The 7,692-nt window shown below is 38.9% G+C and overlaps 1 protein-coding gene and 1 long non-coding RNA gene across 4 annotated transcripts in view; both read right to left on the minus strand.

Annotated features, from left to right (window-relative positions):
• LOC117407795 (butyrophilin subfamily 1 member A1-like) overlaps positions 1–7,692 on the minus strand; it is a 345,211-nt gene that overhangs the window by 169,593 nt on the left and 167,926 nt on the right. The window lies entirely within an intron of this gene.
• LOC117404873 (uncharacterized) lies at positions 639–3,408 on the minus strand. The gene is made up of 4 exons (XR_009311499.1): positions 3,279–3,408; positions 2,632–2,748; positions 1,186–1,227; positions 639–758 (listed from the first exon to the last, which is right to left on the minus strand). It is a non-coding gene; the product is annotated as an uncharacterized LOC117404873 (long non-coding RNA).

Below are 7,692 nucleotides of genomic sequence, written 5' to 3' on the forward strand. Positions count from 1 at the left end.
ATCTGTACTGTATGTGTGTCAGTGTGTCTGTGCTGTGTATCTGTACTGTATGTGTGTCAGTGTGTCTGTGCTGTGTGTGTGTACTGTATGTGTGTCAGTGTGTCTGTGCTGTGTGTCTGTGCTGTGTATTTGTACTGTATGTGTGTCAGTGTGTCTGTGCTGTGTGTCTGTACTGTATGTGTGTCAGTGTGTCTGTGCTGTGTGTCTGTACTGTGGATGTGTGTCAGTGTGTCTGTGCTGTGTGTCTGTACTGTATGTGTGTCGGTGTGTCTGTGCTGTGTGTCTGTACTGTATGTGTGTCAGTGTGTCTGTGCTGTGTGTCTGTACTGTATGTGTGTCAGTGTGTCTGTGCTGTGTGTCTGTGCTGTGTATTTGTACTGTATGTGTGTCAGTGTGTCAGTGCTGTGTGTCTGTACTGTATGTGTGTCAGTGTGTCTGTGCTGTGTGTCTGTACTGTATGTGTGTCAGTGTGTCTGTGCTGTGTGTCTGTACTGTATGTGTGTCAGTGTGTCTGTGCTGTGTGTCTGTGCTGTATGTGTGTCAGTGTGTCTGTGCTGTGTGTCTGTGTGCATAACCAATGGAACAGGCCCCGCCCCCAGCCCTGCTGAATTCCACAGAATAAGAAGCAGAGACACAGAGAGGGAACATGTTTCCTATTTTATTTGTTTCTAGACTACATTAGAGGAATTGCAGTTCCAACAAGAAGCCTCTGCTTTTAAACAGGCGAGCGATTCTCCTCATCTACTGCACGCCTTCTCCTGAAAAAAAAAACACCACAAGCTTGAAATAGAAGAATAACACTGATACATTATAAAATGCATTTAAGTAAAGGAGATTATATGGAGCGAATGGCGTCTTCTGGCTGGTATTATTATTATTATTTATTTCTGAGCAGACGCATAAACGTATACATTATAAACTACATTCAAATACAAAGTCACATGAAGTCAGACCCCAGGCAAGTCTGTTACAAGGATCTGCCCGCTTCCTAGAAAATATTTACATTTCTACTGATAGAGTCGCCTGCCTCGCTGAAGCCACGTTGCTGCTGTTTGTCAAAATGTTCACAATGAAGAATGTTACAGTTGCAGGGATGATGTCACTGAAACAGCTGGAGCAACATGTGGGGACTGAGAACTGCATTTAAAAAAAAGAACAAAAACCCGGACACTTTAAAAGACGTACCTTCACCCTGTGCGACTGGAGGAAGAATCAGGATAATGGGACCTTTTGACGCAGATGAAAAGAAATACAAAGAGCTGTGAGGGCTATGTGGAGAAAAACTGCACTACAAATCCATATTCATATTTTTTATAATTATTTTCGTGTTTTCAAAATGGAAAATCCACCAAACGAAGATAGTCTTAAACAAAACAAAACAAAAAATTCTTAAAAGTTTATTTATTTCAAATGTTCTTGCCTTATTTGTTAATTTGCCAGACACACACGCACGCACACACACACACACACACACACACACAGAGACACACACACACACACACAGAGACACACACACACACACACACACACAGAGACACACACACAGACACACACACACACACACAGAGACACAAACACACACACACACAGACACACACACACACACACAGAGACACACACACACACACAGAGACACACACACACACACAGAGACACACTCACTGAGACACACACACACACACACAGAGACACACTCACTGAGGCACACACAGAGACACACACACACACAGACACACACACACACAGAGACACACACACAGACACACACACACAGAGATACACACTCACTGAGACACACAGAGACACACACACACACAGAGACACACACACACACAGACACACACACAGAGACACAAACACACACACACACACACAGTAATAACAGTCAATAAAAACATCTTGATGCTTATTTTCTAAACACGGCGCAGTGGTTACAATTTAAACACTATTAAGTGTTTAAAAACTAAACACTTTGTTTGAATATGTAAAAAATAAAGTTTAAATTATACACCTGTTCAGACAGCACCTGTAAAACCTCACAGCTCTACCTCTCTGGACTACATGACACCCAAACTTGCATGTTCATTAACTCCCACTTATCTGCCTCCTGCCTTGCTGCTCCCTGCTATTGCTCCTAGTTAGATCTGAATATAAATCCTGTATTTGAATTCACCTGCACTGGAACTGGATATCTGCAGTAGTATTTTGTATAGCGGCTGCTCCTCTACTGCACTTCCAGCACTTCTATCTGATCCTGCTCATAACTGGAACTGGATATCTGCAGTAGTATTTTGTATAGCGGCTGCTCCTCTACTGCACTTCCAGCACTCCTATCTGATCCTGCTCATAACTGGAACTGGATATCTGCAGTAGTATTTTGTATAGCGGCTGCTCCTCTACTGCACTTCTAGCACTCCTATCTGATCCTGCTCATAACTGGAACTGGATATCTGCAGTAGTATTTTGTATAGCGGCTGCTCCTCTACTGCACTTCCAGCACTCCTATCTGATCCTGCTCATAACTGGAACTGGATATCTGCAGTAGTATTTTGTATAGCTCTTTAATCAACAGATTTGGGGTCTGTGTGGAATGCAGGTCTCCTGTAGATTTAAACACTTTAAATGACGTACCTCTTCCCTCAGGCAGCACTGCGGGTTCATTGCCAGCTTCTCTTTTGCCTCTAAAATAATCTGCTATATTCAAGGTCGGTAGCTTATTCGGAGGTACAAAAAATAACGTCTCCACAGCTGAAACAAAGCAAGAAAACTTGTCAGGACTGTTCTGGAGAGTTCTACAACACATTCCTACAGGTTACACTCACACTAGTCACAAAAGTACAAATCAAAGGCCTTTTGGAGAAGAGAAACAGCAATACTAAACTACTATAGTGCTAAAACTATAGGTAAAGATATCATATTAACTGTAGTTTTTATACAGTAAACACTATAATGGAAACCGCATTGAAATAGCACTACCATAGTAAAAGAAATAGGAACATGATGGTACAGTGTTGGATTACATTATAGATACCACGGTTGTGAAACTACTTTTAGAAATCAAATAAAGTCCCGTAGGATTCCCATGGTGGTGCTACAGTAGGCTGTTGCATTATAGTACCATTAATAGCGCATGATGGTACTGGAGCAATCTAGGTAAAGTCCCTGCTTGCTTGCTTGCTCAAGGGTACAGCAGCAGCAGAGCTACCCTGCAGAAACATCTTGGATCAATGTGCAATTCTTTGAAAGAATATACAAAGAGATGGTAGGATTGTACTCACAGCTGCAGAGGAAAGCCAGGGCGGAAATTAGCACCAGAGTCTTCATCTTGTCTGCTGGTCTTGGGCTGTTCAAGTCGGTGAAGTCAGAGCAGAGAAGCAACCGTATTTATACAGGAATGGGGCTCTGAAGCGAACTCTGTTATCATAATTGTTTGCAAGAATTTGCATAAAAGACAAAATATATGCAACATTGCATCAATGAGACAGGTGACCTCACCAGCATATCTCATCATGTAAATACTGTATACGAAGCGGGCTGATGTTTGTCATAGAATTGCCTGGGGTCTGACTTCATGTGACTTTATATTTGAATGTAGTTTATAATGTATACCAGCGAGAAGATACCATTCGCTCAATATAATCTCTATTTCAATGCATTTTATAATTTACTCTTATTATTATTATTACTCATTTAATTGGCTTACTGGAAAAGAATTCCGTTGAGGGTTTCTGTGATGTCATAAACTACAAGTCCGTTTGCTTGAGTAGCTTAAAACAGTGTTTCTCAACCCTGGTCATGGGGACCCCACTGTCTGTCTGTCTGTGTCTCTGCTGGTTTTTGTACCAACTAAGGAACTGCTTTCAATGACTTAATTGAAGCATTAATTGAAAACAATTTGCATAATCAGAGCTTTTTAATAACTTTTTATTCAGCAAAATTATTTTAAAAATGTAAGCAAATTGTTTAGTCAAATGGAGTGTTTTTCAATGAAGTAATTGAGAACAGCTCCTCAGCTGGAACAAAAACCAGCAGAAACACAGACAGGCAGACAGGGGGGTTCCCACGACCAGGGTCAGGAAAATACTGCTTCTATACGTTATAAAATGCACTTCTCATAAGAGAATTCATTCATTCAGTGTTCAGACTCCTCACTGTTTAACTCTTTTCTCATTTCTTTCAACTGTTTTACTCATACCTGCACTGTAAAAATAGCACTAGGAAACAAATATTTTGTTAAAATAAGCCATACTTGTAAATTGTATAAAATCGAATACATTAGTAGTCTTTTTGATTTTTTCCCTATGGCAAAAATAAATATGTTAAGGGAAAGGTTTCATCTGGGTTCTTAAATACCTAGATTGGAAGGTAAAGTTTGGAGAACTTCCATTTAGAATTCTGTAAAGAACCAAAAAAGTCCTGTGTAGGGGACAAGCCAAAGAACTATAAAAAGTTCTTCGAGGAACTGATTGTTCTTAGAGTGACATTTGAAGTACATAGTAGTCATACAGTGTAGTAGCCCATTTATTAAACAGCTGCAATGCTTGTCAATGTCGGGGCATTACAGCACTCTTTTGTTTAACTTTTGTCAACTTTTCAAATACGACCGGTTTCAAATCATCAGTGCTGCTATTTATTCTTAATAATGCCGTGGAACTCTCACAATGCTGTATTTAAATTAGTAGTATTGCGGCTCTCTTCATCAACATTTATTTTTTATACTTTGTGAATTGTTGTAATGAGAAAGCAGACTGCTCTTTCTTTGCACTGCGACTAAGCCAGTTTAGTACATCTACCCCTTAGAGCAATTTAGTTTTTGCATCTCTGCCTCAGGTCTGTTCAACTTTGGCAACCAAATGAGTCCTTCAGTGAGTCTCTGCTGCTGTCTGAGCAAATTAAGGGAGGCCACGTGAACCGGTCAGAGAAAAAATATCAATCCATGAGATGTGAGATAGTTTTATTGCAATATTGTGCAGGTGCTTTGTACGTTATCGCCTCTTTTTTTCCTGCAGTGTGAGATAGTTTATCTGATTGTCCAGCTGTAGAAAAGCTAGCTCTTGTACTAGTTCCAAGTAGATTCAGCCATTGAGCTCCAGCGATGAGAATGTGTATTTTTTTAATTGCAGTTCCAGTACCTGAATAACACAACCTAGAAATGGCTGCAAAGCTCCCGGACAAGGCAAAGCCGTATGAAACTGAAAGGCAACTGTACATCGACTTTTTTTTTTTAATTGACGCTACTCAAGACTACTTGGTTCATTAAATGCAAACACAAAATGAAGTTTTTAAACGTATTTCGAGACAGATTCCCTGGCGAGAATAAAACGCTGAGATAATTATAAAAAATATATAATGGTAAAAATAAACTATTTATGTTTGATTTATTATTGTTAATCAAAATAAATATATAGTGTCAATTTAATTTCAGTGAAAGTGGTGCAGGTGCTTTTGCGCTGCTGTTATCCACTGTGAGGACTCAAGGAGGTTAGAGGAGGATAAATACAGCTGTATAATTTACTAAAATGTTTCACAAAATAACTATATAATAGAAGTAAACCAAAGAAAATATACCCTTAGTATGTTACTTATATTTGCTTCAAAATAATTTGTGGGATGGGGTCACCTTTTAAAATACCTTTTAATATAACTCGAAGAGTGTAACAACCAACAAGTTTCTTATGCACTGTATTTATTTGTGTTTTGTGCTAGGACAAAGAAAACAAACTTCTGAACTGCTAATTGTTCCTCTGCCCCCAACTAACCAACCAGTGCTACATCAAACAACACTATCAAGGGAGGGGGAAGGGTGTGAAGAGCTCACTGCATTTTAGTAAATTAAATGGCTGAATCTACTTGGAACTAATAGAAGAGCTAGCTTTTCTACAGCTGGACAATCAGATAAACTGTCTCACACTGCAGGAAAAAAAGAGGCAATAACGTACAAAGCACCAGCACAATATTGTCTTAGAAACACACCACATTCTAATTATTACTTCATTTAAAATAAATTAATAAAAATATCTCACATATCGATAGTCAATGGATTGATATTTTTTCTCTGAGCGGTTCACGTGGCCTCCCTTAATTTGCTCAGACAGCAGCACAGACTCACTGAAGGACTCATTTGGTTGCCAAAGTTGAACAGACCTGAGGCAGAGATGCAAAAACTAAATTGCTCTAAGGGGTAGATGTACTAAACTGGCTTAGTGGCAGTGCAAAGAAAGAGCAGTCTGCTTTCTCATTACAACAATTCACAAAGTATAAAAAATAAAATAAATGTTGATGAAGAGAGCCGCAATACTACTAATTTAAATACAGCATTGTGAGAGTTCCGCGGCATTATTAAGAATAGATAGCAGCACTGATGATTTGAAACCGGTCGTATTTGAAAAGTTGACAAAAGTTAAACAAAAGAGTGCTGTAATGCCCCGACACTGACAAGCATTGCAGCTGTTTAATAAATGGGCTACTACACTGTATGACTACTATGTACTTCAAATGTCACTCTAAGAACAATCAGTTCCTAGAAGAACTTTTTATAGTTCTTTGGCTTGTCCCCTACACAGGACTTTTTTGGTTCTTTACAGAATTCTAAATGAAAGTTCTCCAAACTTTACCTTCCAATCTAGGTATTTAAGAACCCAGATGAAACCTTTCCCTTAACAGATTTATTTTTGCCATAGGGAAAAAATCAAAAAGACTACTAATGTATTCGATTTTATACAATTTACAAGTATGGCTTATTTTAACAAAGTATTTGTTTCCTAGTGCTATTTTTACAGTGCAGGTATGAGTAAAACAGTTGAAAGAAATGAGAAAAGAGTTAAACAGTGAGGAGTCTGAACACTGAATGAATGAATTCTCTTATGAGAAGTGCATTTTATAACGTATAGAAGCAGTATTTTCCTGACCCTGGTCGTGGGAACCCCCCTGTCTGCCTGTCTGTGTTTCTGCTGGTTTTTGTTCCAGCTGAGGAGCTGTTCTCAATTACTTCATTGAAAAACACTCCATTTGACTAAACAATTTGCTTACATTTTTAAAATAATTTTGCTGAATAAAAAGTTATTAAAAAGCTCTGATTATGCAAATTGTTTTCAATTAATGCTTCAATTAAGTCATTGAAAGCAGTTCCTTAGTTGGTACAAAAACCAGCAGAGACACAGACAGACAGACAGTGGGGTCCCCATGACCAGGGTTGAGAAACACTGTTTTAAGCGACTCAAGCAAACGGACTTGTAGTTTATGACATCACAGAAACCTTCAACGGAATTCTTTTCCAGTAAGCCAATTAAATGAGTAGTAATAATAATAATAATAAGAGTAAATTATAAAATGCATTGAAATAGAGATTATATTGAGCGAATGGCATCTTCTCGCTGGTATACATTATAAACTACATTCAAATATAAAGTCACATGAAGTCAGACCCCAGGCAATTCTATGACAAACATCAGCCCGCTTTGTGTACAGTATTTACATGATGAGATATGCTGGTGAGGTCACCTGTCTCCTTGATGCAATGTTGCAGATATTTTGTCTTTTATGCAAATTCTTGCAAACAATGATGATAACAGAGTTCACTTCAGAGCCCCATTCCTGTATAAATACGGTTGCTTCTCTGCTCTGACTTCACCGACTTGAACAGCCCGAGACCAGCAGACAAGATGAAGACTCTGGTGCTAATTTCCGCCCTGG

This window comes from Acipenser ruthenus, chromosome 43 (genome assembly GCF_902713425.1).
Source record: "Acipenser ruthenus chromosome 43, fAciRut3.2 maternal haplotype, whole genome shotgun sequence".
NCBI lineage: Eukaryota > Metazoa > Chordata > Actinopteri > Acipenseriformes > Acipenseridae > Acipenser > Acipenser ruthenus.